The 14,018-nt window shown below is 44.1% G+C and overlaps 1 pseudogene; it reads left to right on the top strand.

The window, feature by feature from the left end:
• The first annotated feature begins 159 nt into the window (after nucleotides 1–159).
• Nucleotides 160–14,018, top strand: LOC125554474 (annotated as a pseudogene).

The raw sequence follows: 14,018 nt of genomic DNA, 5'->3' as shown, positions 1-14,018 counted from the left end.
ATCGGCATCGGCCCCTCGACGCTCGGTATATATATAAGCTGGCGGGCTCTTGGTGGAGCTGCAGTCCACGCAGTCGACACACGCTTAGCTTAGCTACGTAGGCGCAGCAGCCGGAAGCTAGCTAGCAGGTCGAGAAGGCCGGCCGGAGGCAGCTGGGAGATGGCAGGGCACCACAGCCCCTCGGCGGCCTCGGCCCTGGGTGAAAAAGACAGGCTGGTGGAGTATCTCGTGGGATCAGTTCCCGGCGGCGGCCATGCCGCGACCTTGGGCGCTGTGCGGGACTTCTTCATCAAGTTCCGCCACCAACGAATCCCCTGGGTCCGCATCTACGAGTCAACCCCGGCTCGGCAGCAGCAATGTGAGTAAACTCCACTGTTGATCTGTAGAGTGCTACTCATGCATGTATTATCACCAACTCTCGCCTGGCCGGCCTCGTGATCAACATGAATATGTGTGCGCGCGTATATTACGCAGCCGGCGGGCTGCTGACCCAGGATTGGGACGGAGACGCCGCGGCGGAGGGAGCCAAGGTGTTCTTCACGCTCATCAGCCCAAAGAGGGGCGGCGCCATTAGCAGGAAGGCACTGGGAGGCCGGACGTGGAAGAGCAAGGGCGCGGCCAGGGTAGGGGACGAGGTCGCCGTCAGCAAGCTCTACGTCAAACGGGGCGGGCCCAGTGGCGGATTCACCGTCTTCGAGTTCCATCTCAGAATGGCCCTCGAGGTACGTATGCTGTGCTTGCTCCATCGATCAATCGATCAATCGCATTTTGTTTTTGATTTGTTTCTGCGACTATATATTATGGTTGTTGCCCATTTTGTTCAAAAAATGTGCGCCCTTGAAACTCATATATGAACCCTCTTCTTAGGCTTCGGTGTAGGACTACGGCTCCGTTCGTTTTTTGTCGTTATATATGTAAATTCATATTCATATGAACCCTTTCCTCAAGTTTAATTTCAACGGCAAGTGTGGTCAACTATCTCCAATGTGGAGTCGATGAGGAGGTGACCGACGTAGAAGGAGAAGAGAGGACAAGAAAAAAAAACAGGAGAATCAGGATCACATGGTCAACAGTAGATTAGTCTTTTTTATTATAGGAGATGGCCGTTGACGATCTCAATTCGTTTGTTCTAGATCTCCATTCATTTGTTCCTTTTTTTTTGCGAGAAAACTTTCAATCTATTCATCTTCTATTATGGCAGTACAACGAACACTAGAAATAATAAAAATTATATCCAGATCCGTAGACCACCTAGCGACGACTACAATCACTAAAGTGAGCCGAAGGCGCGCCGCCGTCATCACCCCTCCCTCGCCGGAATCGGGCACAACTTGTTGTAGTAGACAGTCGGGAAGTCGTCGTGCTAAGGCCCCATAGGACCAGCGCACCAGAACAGCAACCGTCGCTGATGAAGAATAACGTAGATCGAAAGGATCCAACCTGAAGACACACGAACATAGACGAACCACAACCAGATCCGAGCAAATCCACCGAGGATAGATCCGCCGGAGACACACCACCACATGCCCACCAACAATGCTAGACGCACCACCGGAACGGGGACTAGACGGGGAGACCTTTATTCCATCTGCAGGGAGCCGCCGCCGTCTCGTCTTCCTGAGTAGCACACAAACCCTAACAAATCTTGAAAGAACGACTAACAACGGAGCCCTTCCGCCGGCCCTTGCCAGGATCCACCGCGCCCCCATAGAACAATACTCTATAAGATTAGTTTTTTTAGGGTCACACCATAAGAGAAACTCTAGCAGACTCCGCATCCTCCCGGCCCGCAAAACATGTTTGCGGTTCGCGCGAAAACGCCTTTGCGGGCCGGCGCGGACGGCGTCGGCTTTGCGGCGTCTGATCTGGCGCAGCTCCTCCCGACCCACAAAATCTATATTTGCAATTTAAATTGATCTAGCATAATGTATTTCTTTGCTTTTGCAACAACATTAGATACAAAAGACAACACCAAATCTTTGCTAGAATAGCAAAATCAAAGAAAACAAGAACCACAAGTATGCATTTCAGAAGATTTCCAACCTCCATAACTGCTTCCACTAGTTGGACTAATATCTTCTCCATGCATTCGTTGTTGATCTGTGGATTCTTGATTTTGCATTCCTTTTTCTTCATCTTTGGTTCGAAAGAAGTAGACGTTGCTTCCCCTCTAGTTGCACATGCAGCCGCATCATTGCCTTCGATTCTACTAAGGAGTGCACCAACATCTATTAAGTTTTTTTCTATCAACAAATCAATGTATTGGCCTTCCCAAAACCAAAATGAGCATACATCGCCCTACACAAAAGAATGATCAAGCTCGAAGTGAGCTACCGCAATTGAACTAAAGAATGAGCTATGAAATGAGCTACTGCAAGTGCACGTACCCCGTTGTTTTCGCATTTGAAGAACACCCATCTGGGGTGCTTCGGCGTGTCCAAAGTGAGCCGCATCACTTTCCGCGTGCAGTCGTCGCACTCTATGAGCGGCATCGGCAAGCCACAAAGACGCTGCGCGAGCGCCGAGCCCGGTGGACGGCCGGACGAATCCATGCCCGCAAACCTTCGGCGGCGGCGGGCGGGCGAATCCGTACTTGCATGCGGCGATGCGCCCTTGCCTAGGCTGCGGGAGAGGCTCCCCGACCACTCCATCGCTTGGGGCAGCAACCGGCGGCCGGAAAAAGCCAAATCCGGCGGCCCGATTGAAGTGCCGCAGATCTGCAAATCCGGCGGCCCGCTGACGCAAGGGGGAAGGGAGGGGAGGCCTCCTGCATGTGGCGTCCTTCCGGCGTGCTCCTGCCGGCTGCTTTCGCCGGAATCTTGGGCGGAGGCTGGCGGCGGCGCGAGGAGGGAGAGGAGAGGTGGTTGGTGGAGGAAAGCGCGGGATGAAATGTCCCCCACCAACCGCTTCCGCTTATATGCAGGGCACCGCAGCCGCAAGGGGGAAACCCACGTTTTCCCTGATTGGGGTCGGGATTTTGCCGTGCCCCCTAAATTTTTTTTGCGGGGCGAGATGCAGGGTCTGATCGGGCTGGGTTTTTCACCCCGACCCGCATTTTGGCGGTTATTTTACGGGTCAGGAAGGGATGCGGGGTCTGCTAGAGTTGCTCTAAGGTTAGTCCTAAGTTTTTTTTGAGGGATAGGTTAGTCCTAAGTTGACCTTCTGGTGCCCTTAAACCTCGTCATAGCCCAGCTAGTAAACCCTCGCCTTCGGCCTATTTCTTACGAGCCCAAGCGGCCCGTTTCGTTTCCTCACGAGCCCAAGCCCAGCTTGTAAACCCTTCCGTCCCGCCTCCCGTCTCGTCCACACCCCTCTTCTTGCCTAGGGTCGCCGCCAGTGGCGGCACCAAGTCATCCAACACAGAGAGCGCTCCGCCGCACCCCCGAACGCAAGAACTCGAGCGAACGCGGCGGCGACGATGCAGTTCTTTTTCAGCAAGTCAATGAAAACTATATATTGATCTTTCGTGTTTGTTTTTGTTTTTCTAGCCCCAAGTTGCTATCTGCCTGCTTCATCCGACCAAATATCTCTACTCCTAATGGACGAGTTGGTTGAATAGTCCCGGTTTATTTTCGTTCGGTTTATTTTCGTCTGGTTTATTTTCGTCTCACCTCCCACCACCCCTCCCATGCTAAAACCGAATCGCGTCTGATACTCCTTCCATTTATTCGTAATGTATTTATATGAAAAAATCAATTATGATTAATCTATAATTAATCTCTGAAAAATCAAATCTAAATTAATCAACTATACCATAAGTTCATCAATCACATTAAATAATATTTCCATACTTCTCAAAAATTACATTAATTAACGTTTCCATACCTTGCCCAAAATATAATTAATGTGATTGAGGAACTTATGGTATAGTTGATTAATTTAGATTTGATTTTTCAGAGATTGATTAGAGATTCTTCGGTACACACGTAAAAAGGGAAGAAAAGAAAAAGGAAACATATGCATGGACGTCAATCCCCTTCATGTCTCCCGCTCTCTTTCCTTTCCTTTCCTGGGATGTAGCCGCCGATTTTCTCCCTTGCTCATGTTCTCCTTAAAGAGGTGGACATTGAGAGGCAACGAGCGTGTTAGGCCTCAGATCGCGGATCCTCCTGACCTTGCAGTCCTTCTCCGATGTCGTCCTTGCATAATCCAACGCCCTCCTCCTCCCAGTGTCGCACCTGCGCCATTGGAGGTTGTGTGCGAGCTGGCCGCCGTCCCCGAGTATCTTTAACAGGTTGTGTGCTGCTCCCAGATAACACAATTCGTGGAAGAGTTGCAGAGAAGTGAGGGTTGGGGAGAACTGGCGTCGCGCCGTCGCCTATCTGCTGGATAACATGCAGCACGGCCATGCCATTGAGCCACCATAGCCGCTCCTTCCAGTAGGCAATGAGGTTTGGTCGAGGGCAGGGGTAACAGTTGTGCGTGCTTGCTTGTTGTTATTATCGAGGTGGATAGGTCATGCCATGAGCCCTTCTCCACGCATGGCGCAGTGAAAGATCGTGGATGTCGCCTAGAGGGGGGGTGAATAGGCGTTTTAAAATAATTACAGTTTAGGCTTGAACAAATGCGGAATAAACCTAGCGGTTAATTTGCCAAGCACAAAACCTAAAACAACTAGGCTCACCTATGTGCACCAACAACTTATGCTAAGAAAGATAAGCAACCATGTGATAGCAAGATATATGACAAGAAACAATATGGCTATCACAAAGTAAAGTGCATAAGTAAAGGGCTCGGGTAAGAGATAACCGAGCACGAGGAGACGACGATGTATCCCGAAGTTCACACCCTTGCGGATGCTAATTTCCGTTTGGAGCGGTGTGGAGGCACAATGCTCCCCAAGAAGCCACTAGGGCCACCGTAATCTCCTCACGCCCTCGCACAATGCAAGATGTCGTGATTCCACTAAGGGACCCTTTAGGGCGGTCACCGAACCCGTACAAATGGCAACCCTTGGGGGCGGTCGCCGAACCTGTACACTTTGGCAACCCTTGGGGGCGGTCACCGGTACCCGTCAAATTGCTCGGGGCGATCTCCACAACCTAATTGGAGACCCTGACGCTTGCCCGGAGCTTTACACCACAATGATTGAGCTCCGAACAACACCAACCATCTAGGGCGCCAAGGCACCCAAGAGGAACAAGCTCTAGGGTGCCCAAACACCCAAGAGTAATAAGCTTCTCAAACTTCACTTCCACGTATCACCGTGGAGAACTCAAACCGATGCACCAAATGCAATGGCAAGGGCACACGGAGTGCCCAAGTCCTTCTCTCTCAAATCCCACCGGAGCAACTAATGCTAGGGAGGAAAATGAGAGGAAGAACAAGAAGGAGAACACCAAGAACTCCAAGATCTAGATCCAAGGGGTTCCCCTCACATAGAGGAGAAAGTGATTGGTGGAAATGTGGATCTAGATCTCCTCTCTCTTTTCCCTCAAAAACTAGCAAGAATCCATGGAGGGATTGAGAGTTAGCAAGCTCAAAGAAGGTCAACAATGGGGGCAAAAACGAGCTCAAGAGATGGGGAACCATTGGGGAAGAAGACCCCCTTAAATAGGTCCCCATGAATCTACCCGTTATGTACAGAATAACATAGGAGCGGTACAACCTCTATGAGCACCGGTACAACCGGTAACAGGCAATAAGCGGTACAACCGGCCCATAACCGCCCAACAACCGCACCACAACAGAGACCAGTCCGGTGGTAGAGCGGTACATGACCGGTACAACCTCCGGACCAATTCTGGTGCGGTACAACCGCTCCAAACACCGGTTGTACCGGTTAAGCGGTACAACCTCTCCATGGGGCGGTACAACCTCTCTGTGTAAAACAGGCAATATCAAAACAGCCACAACTTTCGCATACGAGCTCCGAATTCAACGAAACCAAGTTTGATGGAAAGCTAATGACAAGGGCTAACACAATCTTGAGAGAAATATCAATAAGAAGCAAATGAGAAAAGGACCATAATAAAATGGTGAGAACCCTTCCTCGGATAAGACCGGTAAAACCTCCAACACCGAAAACATCATATAAGATGCATGCGAACTCCGTTTTCGATGAACTCAAGCTTGTCATCAAGATGACCATAAGCTCTAAGACTCACAAATGAAACAAAACAAGAACCAAGAAATATGATGCAAGGATGCAATGGTTTGGGCTCTCGACGAATGATACGATCAAGCTACTCCCTAGAGAGCCCCCCTTGATAGTACGGCAATCGATCCTACAACCCGGTCTCCCAACTACCACTATGAGACCGGTAAAATAGAAAACCTATCAAGGGCAAACATTTGCCTTGCACATAGTCCACTTGAGCTAGATGATGACGATCTTGACTTCCTCAAGTTGGACCACCTTTCTTGATTGTGTTGGCTCGATGAAGACTAGTTGATTGCTCCCCCATACTCCACTATGGGTGAGCCACTCTTTGGCACATCTTCACAATTCAATTGACACCACAATGGACGGCAAGCTTCAAGCTTGATTGCTCCCCCATACTCCATTATGGGTGAGCCACTCTTCGAGTTGCTCCACTTGAACTTGCACACTGCAAACTTGATAACGATCACCACTTGATGTCATCCTCCATGGGTTGTATGAGATCTTCCTCTTGACGCAATACCATGGAAACATACCTAACCCCACAAAGAACTCTCACGTAGACCATGGGTTAGTACACAAAGCGTAATGGACAATGCTTACCATACCATGGGATCACTTGATCCCTCTCGGTACTTCTTCTACGCTTTGTGAGTTGATCAACTTGATTCACTCTTGACTTAGTCTTGATCAACATTTAATCTTTCCAACTCTCTTCATTTGGATGATGTCTTGAAGGTAAACATGAATGATCACACAATCTTCTTCTTTAAGACATGCTTGCAATAAGCTCAACTCACACATGACCAATCTTTGGATAATTCCTTGAAAAACACTTTGTCCATCTCATAAACTCCTTGAAACCAACACATGGACTTCAAGACAATCCTATGGACAAATGCTTCAAATGTAATTCAAGGCAACCGTTAGTCCATAGAGATTGTCATCAATTACCAAAACCACACATGGGGGCACCGCATGTCCTTTCAGCAGCTTCCTCCGATCTCGCCCGTCCTCGAATCCCTGTTGGCAGGTGATGCTGCTTCCTTACCTCAACGAGTCAAAACTGAAGGCATCCACTTCTTGTGGTAAGAACCGATCTCATGTATTGCCATTTTTATAAGTTTCTTGATGCAAATCATAGCAAGAATATTGTGTTCTTCCTATTTGTTTGATTAGTTCCAAAATAGAAGCAGTTCTATCATGACGATTTCAAATGTTTCTTGTAGAAATTTAGCATAGTACTAAAGCAACTGAATTATCATTTTATCACAACCGCGGGCTAATTCTGAAATAAAAGCAATGGTGAATTTTTTCATTAAACTGTAATCAATAAAATGCCATTTTGTATATTATTTAACTATTGGGTATGCTAATCTTTGGGTTCATTGGATGTGAATAATGGACCTGGTATGATTGGTGCTTGTACAATTACGTAATAGGAGTAGCAGCATTATACATCTTTCGAGTTACAGTAGGTTACCAGTGGCAATTGCGGCTATGGATGTTTCACAATTGTGTGTACTGTAGGTGTACGTGGATTAGGAGAACAGTGTGAGCCAATGGATTTTTCCATCTCTGCCTCTACGGCAAGCCCTTGAGTGTATTTTATTTATATCTCAAGAACATGACAGTTTCAAGAATATATACGAGTCAGCTATCTTGTGCCCTTTTGTCCATTTTTACTTAAATACTATGAGGCGACTACTTATTGTTATTCTTGCCATTGAAGATCTAGGTAAAAAAAATTAATGAACCTGACATATCGGCAAAACAACAAGTATTGTTAACCAAGGAAAATAAGTCATGATAAAGACAAGATACGTTTTGACCAGAAAAGCCCGTGCTCGATTATTTCGAGCACAGGCTTCTTCGGTAAAGACTCGATTTTTTAATCGATGTATGTCTAATTCTAAGTCTTCTTTGAGATGTACATGATGAAAGAAAAGTACTATTTAGATAGAAATTGGTGTGTCTAATGCCTGTGCCAAGTGTTGTCGAGGAAGATAGTAAACTCATTGAGGATGATCATTGGGGTTATTGCGAAGCCGACTGTTTGGTGGAGTAGTCTCGCGACGTGGAGGACAAGCCATGAGACATGAAATAACTGGTAAACTAAAGGATTCCCCGCGCATTGCAGCGGGAAATTTAACAATGACTTGGAAAGATATGATTCTTTTGGGAAATTGTATTGTCTGATAGTTGCTCCGAGTGACACATTTCAAAGCACAAGAGTCAAATTGTGGCATCTTCTCAATTCAGTCTCATGAAAGTGAAACTGCATCGTACATTTATATCTCATTTAGGGGATTTGAGAATTACATTGAGACTTCCACTGAGGAGGGCAGTTGTTTCCAAGTAGGCTACAGTGCGACTTAGAATAGAACAACACAATAATTAACCGAGGATAATGAAAGGAAGTTACCTGGTAATTTCCCCGATCAATTCATACAAAAAGAGTAGTCTAAATCATGCAAAACAAAATAAACGCCAGTTTTCAGAAAATCAAGGCATATAAAAATTATAAGTCTCATGATAAAGGCCATAGTAAAATAGTAGAATCTGAATGTGTAACACACCACTTCGAGAGATAAATGCACATGAAAAGGAGATTTATATCTCATGAGCCAAAAAAAAGACTAAATTTGACACCCTTGTCTCCGAATATCACATACCTGCACGAAATAGGTCAGGTAGAGAAAGGTTAGAGGAAACAATCGAATTATGAGCCAACAAATATAGTAAACTGCATTGCTATAATACCACTTGACTTGTTGTACATCCAAAAATTAGAAAATTGAGAAATAGAAATGGGTCAGTACATTTGGAGAGATATCTTGGTCTATCTTATTTCTTTGTATGACACTGATAGCAATATTCCTACAATCAGAAAATGGAGAAATAAACATAGGTTAATGCTGATAAATTTTGCTTTCTTAGTGGGCATGACAATGAGCTTAACAAGTAAGTACATAATAAAGATAATAGGTGCAGGATAAGCATAATATAACATGAGAGGACTGAACTAAAAGTAATTTCTTAAAAATCAAAAGCAGAAACGAATAAGCCAAAACTTAATTAAGAAAAGAATGATAAAAAAACATTCGGAGTTGTTGAATTGGTACTATAAGCCATGATATTTTTTAGCGCTCATCCTTGTAAGGAATGAAGTGAATGATCATCCATGATTAGGAGCGAATCTGCTGGAGAAAATGAAGTGGGGAAGGAAGCGAATCGCGGTGAGATGGTTGCGCCTTGCGAGGTAGATTTTCCCACGGGAGAAAGATTGGTCGTTATGTTTTTTAGAGTTGGAAAGGAAATGATCCATTGCAAACGGGACTGGTGATGTGGCAACTATGCTGAGGTGGACAGGGTGTATGTTAAGATAAATAGATAGTGGGGATGAGTCTCATAGGTATACTAGATTTGTACAATCACTTCCATTTTTTCGTCCCATCAAGTCAAACGAAGAAACAAGATAGACCAAGATCAAATTCACTACTTACGTTGAATGAAGGAACAATACGTCGTGCACACGCATTAGACAGAGTGAACTAGAAGGGATAACTGGATCTGTACAATCACTTTCGTTTTTTCTAGGAACATTGGATGTAATTGATTTGGTAAAGAAAATGACAAGGGACTATTCTATGATTGATGTATGGTAAATGTGCGATGAAGTGTGTGTCTGAATCAAGTATCATCCGCTTAATCTTTGATTTATCGGTTTTGCTAAATCTCATGGGCATGAATTATTTTGTTGCGTGAGCAACTTTATGCTTTGCACGAGGCCGAAGATGTGGACGACATGAGAAGCGCCGACCACGGCGAGGGCGAGCCGGTGATAGCTGGCGGGAGTGGTTGGATGCAGGCGGTTAGGCCTGGGTAGGCCACAGCGGAGGAGAAATCGTCGCGGGTGAGGAGTAAGAAGATGAACATGTGGGGGGCGTGCTCCTAACCATGGGATATTTGATGGCAAAAAATAGTGATTGGCGCGAAGAATTTTTCAGGCACCTAACGTTAGGTGCCCTTTAATTTATTTACAATCATTTGCCCGTAGCAACGCACGGGCATTTAACTAGTCTGTATAGCATTCGGGATTTGAGCAGTAGCGGATCTAGCCCAATGGGCCAGGGTGGGCCAACAATAGAAATGTTCATAAAAAATATTTTTTCTTAATATTTTTTACCCTTTTTCCTATGCTATAAAGCTATTCCAAAAATGCCAGGGTGGGCCGTGGCCCACCCTGTCCACCCTCTACCTCCGCCACTGGATTTGAGGGTGTACATCCGCGATGTAAATACTTTCTATTTCCAGTTTTGGTCTTCACCTGTGGGAGCTACTTTCAATGTTCGCTCTACAAGCTAATTAGCGACTCCCCCCATTTCTAAATATAAGTCTTTTTAGACATTTCAATACAAACTACATACGGATGTATATAGACATATTTTAGAGTGTGGATTCACTCATTTTGCTCCGTATGTAGTTTCTTATTGAAATCTCTAAAAAGATTTGTATTTAGGAACCGAGGGAGTAGATTCATGCAGTTGCTGAAAAACAAAACAAAACAAAACTGATTCCACTATGTTTGGCTAGAAACGAATGAGCCCAACAACATCACTATGAGGTTGCTCTCTTCTTTCAGGGATGGTTCCCGGGAGGAACTCAAGCAAACCTGGGCGCGGAGCAATATCAAGGTATTCATGAATCATGATTGATGCCCAATGCCTTCGATAGTTTAACTAAAACAGGCACCATCTGTACTTTTATCAAAACATAACGATCTTTGATCTGGGTACATAGAAAAAACCCTGATTTCATATATCTACGTCCGTACATTAGTCATGCCATATGAAAAAAAGTGGTAGATTGATCTGTTATTTTGTTCTATTACTTAGTATTTCTGTACTTGTACATCTTATTTCTGCAGATAAATTTAAAACCCCACAGCTGATATTATCCTCAATTTATACACTATTTGATGAATTAATAAGGTAAGATCTCATAAGGTAAGAACTCGTAAGTCCAGAACTCTAGATATATACCAGGGACATCTACTGTCAGAACACATGATTGAACATAGATCAATCACTGCAGAATGATATTTGAACTAAGCGTTTATCAGTCATAAGATAGACATATTGTTTTTCTCTGTCCTCCTATGGGCTATATGTAATAGCTCCAATTCTCTGCGCTGTGGCATATTAAATCGCATTGGTCTTACACTGGCAAAAGTTTTACATGCTACCTTGCTTGCAGATCCCGATGTTTCTGGATCCGTGAGTGGTTCACGTGCTGATTACACCACTATTCCGTTTTATAGCAGTGAGGTAATTAAGCTTTCCATGCACAAAGTGGAACAAGTTACTCCCAAATTTAGATTTCTTGTACAACCCCTATGCTTGCCTAAATGTGACAACTCAAGTTCTATTATCTCTAGTAAGAAGACATAGAAGATGTTTTATTAAGTCAATTTTTGTTCTTACGTACTCCCTCCGTCCCACAATGTAAGACGTTTCTGCAAGCTATGTTAGCTTGTAAAAACATCTTTCATTGTGGGACGGAGGGAGAGTACTTGTCATTTGCTTACTGGTATTGGAGTTAGAATGGTATACTTAATTGGGAAATCATTTTGAAAACTAAGGCATCGAGTCCTTCACTATTCTGGGTGTACTGAGGTAAACAACATGCACTTCAGATGAGATGGGAGAATTAGGCTATTAGAACTCAGGATTAGCCTACAGATAGGTTTTATGCACAGCACGGCCATTTTTCATATGTAAATGTGTATATGAGATATTTTACATATTGTATGATACCTGTAAATATTGATAAGTGGTACTCCCTCCATCCCAAAATAAGTGACTCAACTTTATACTAACTTTGTATCAAAGTTAGTATAAAGTTGAGTCACTTATTTTGGGACGGAGGGAGTATATCTCAGCACCATGCATAATTAATTGCAATACTACAGAATCTACTAGACAATTCTGGACCCTCGAATTTGGATCTGGCGGCCGATATAGTCTGACTTCTCCCATGTTGTTTTTGTTATATAGAACACTTGTTTGGAGCGAATTTAGCGTACATTATCTGGAACTTCAGTTTTTGTCTGTTGATAATTGGCTTACAGCTGCATTTCGGAACATAACAATATGAGTTTGAACACACTATTTATGGCCAGCAATCGATTTATTCCTCCGGGGATGCTCCGCCACCTCATGATGCATCTCTGGATGCTATTTCTCGCCACCTGTTTTCAGAAAGCAACTCAACGCCAGAGGTACTATACAATTAATATTCATCCTCGGTCTTGTTGCCTCACCACATTTTATTTTATTTTTCAATTGATCTAGGATTTCCATGTTTTAGTTGCCACATATATTGCAAGTAAACTGATCTTATATTTCCTTTTGCTTGCAGTTTGATGGACAGTATTCTCATGCTGATCAAATATCAATCCAGAATGACTACTACTATACCTTGATTGGGAATTATAACATGCATGCTATAACTCCAACCCAGGATAGCATGGTACGCTTCTTTACTGTTGAAATAAGTGGTAATGTAGACCAACAACATTGCTTTTTCAAAATGTCAAGTAGTTTGGACCTGAATACAAATAAGAAAAAGATGATCCTTCCGTGTTCTGTTCTCTTTGGCTAAAATGACAAGTAATTTGCACCTTTCGCCTGTTTTGGAATATTATTGTTACGCAGTTGAATCCATAGGGTTTTATTCCGTTGGATTGTTCATGGATACCCAGTGGCGGAGCCAGCTATCTGGCAAGGCCTGGCAGCTGCCACACCTAAATTTCAACCAAAGGTACTAGTACACCTACGTGCTGGACATGGACCTGGTACGTAGCTGGTGGGGATGATGTAAAGCTCCGCCGAACAGAGCACGAGTACACGCAGGATAATAGAATATGGTACTTAAATTTGGATTTTAGTTGTATTTGCGAAACACAAAGTATTTATATATCTAATATTCTAGGCAGTTTTTGGTCAGTTGCATTTTACATGCTTTTCTCCTTCATAAGCTCGGCCACACCTGAAAATTATTTCTGCATTCGCCACTGTGGATACCCTTGATCAAAGTAATGAGACCATCATAATTTCTGTGAATTGTATTCCTACACCCCTTTTCCCGTAGGATTCTACACACCGCAAATGCCATTGTTGTCAAGTGGTGTTCACCTGCACGTGCTACCTTCAATGTTTGTTCCAGAAGCCAATTAACTACATTGATTCGTATGAGCACACAGTACTAAGCCTACTGATAGGTTTTTCCACAGCACTACCATTGTTAATATATATGTACATATGGGATATTGCACATACCGTTATAAGGTTACCGTAAATATTGGTTAGTGGTATATCTGCACCCCGTGCATAACTAATAATTGGAATACTACAGAATGCACTAGACAATTTTGGACCCTCTGGTTTGGATCTGGCAGCTGATATAGTGTGACTTCTCATATTATGTTATTGTTACACAGAACACTTTTTTGAAGCTATAGCATAGATATCTCGGAACTTAAATATCCGCCTGTTGATAATCTGCGTACATCTGCATTTCGCAACATAACAACTTGACTTAATATGCATCGTCAGTTCCCAAGGTACTACAGTTTATATGCATCGTCAGTCTTGCTGCATCACTGCATGCTTGTTTTTCTGTCAGTGGCATAGATTAAGTGGACTGACTCAAGTATATGCAGTCTTAATTTTGCCGCCGTCTAGTATTTTGGTATTTTTACTATCCTAGCAAAACAAGAAGAGAAGTTTGTAGGGTCGTGTTTTAGTCCCACACATATGTTGAAATCGAGCTGACCTTATGTTCCCTTTTTTTTTTTTTGCAGCCTTATGCACAGCATTCTCAGGTTGATGAGACGTCAGCCCAGGATTGA

This window comes from Triticum urartu, chromosome 4, assembly GCF_003073215.2.
Source record: "Triticum urartu cultivar G1812 chromosome 4, Tu2.1, whole genome shotgun sequence".
In the NCBI taxonomy this organism is placed as follows: Eukaryota; Viridiplantae; Streptophyta; class Magnoliopsida; order Poales; family Poaceae; genus Triticum; species Triticum urartu.
Note: the sequence above shows the minus strand (reverse complement) of the source record. Positions and strands in the feature narration are given on the sequence as shown.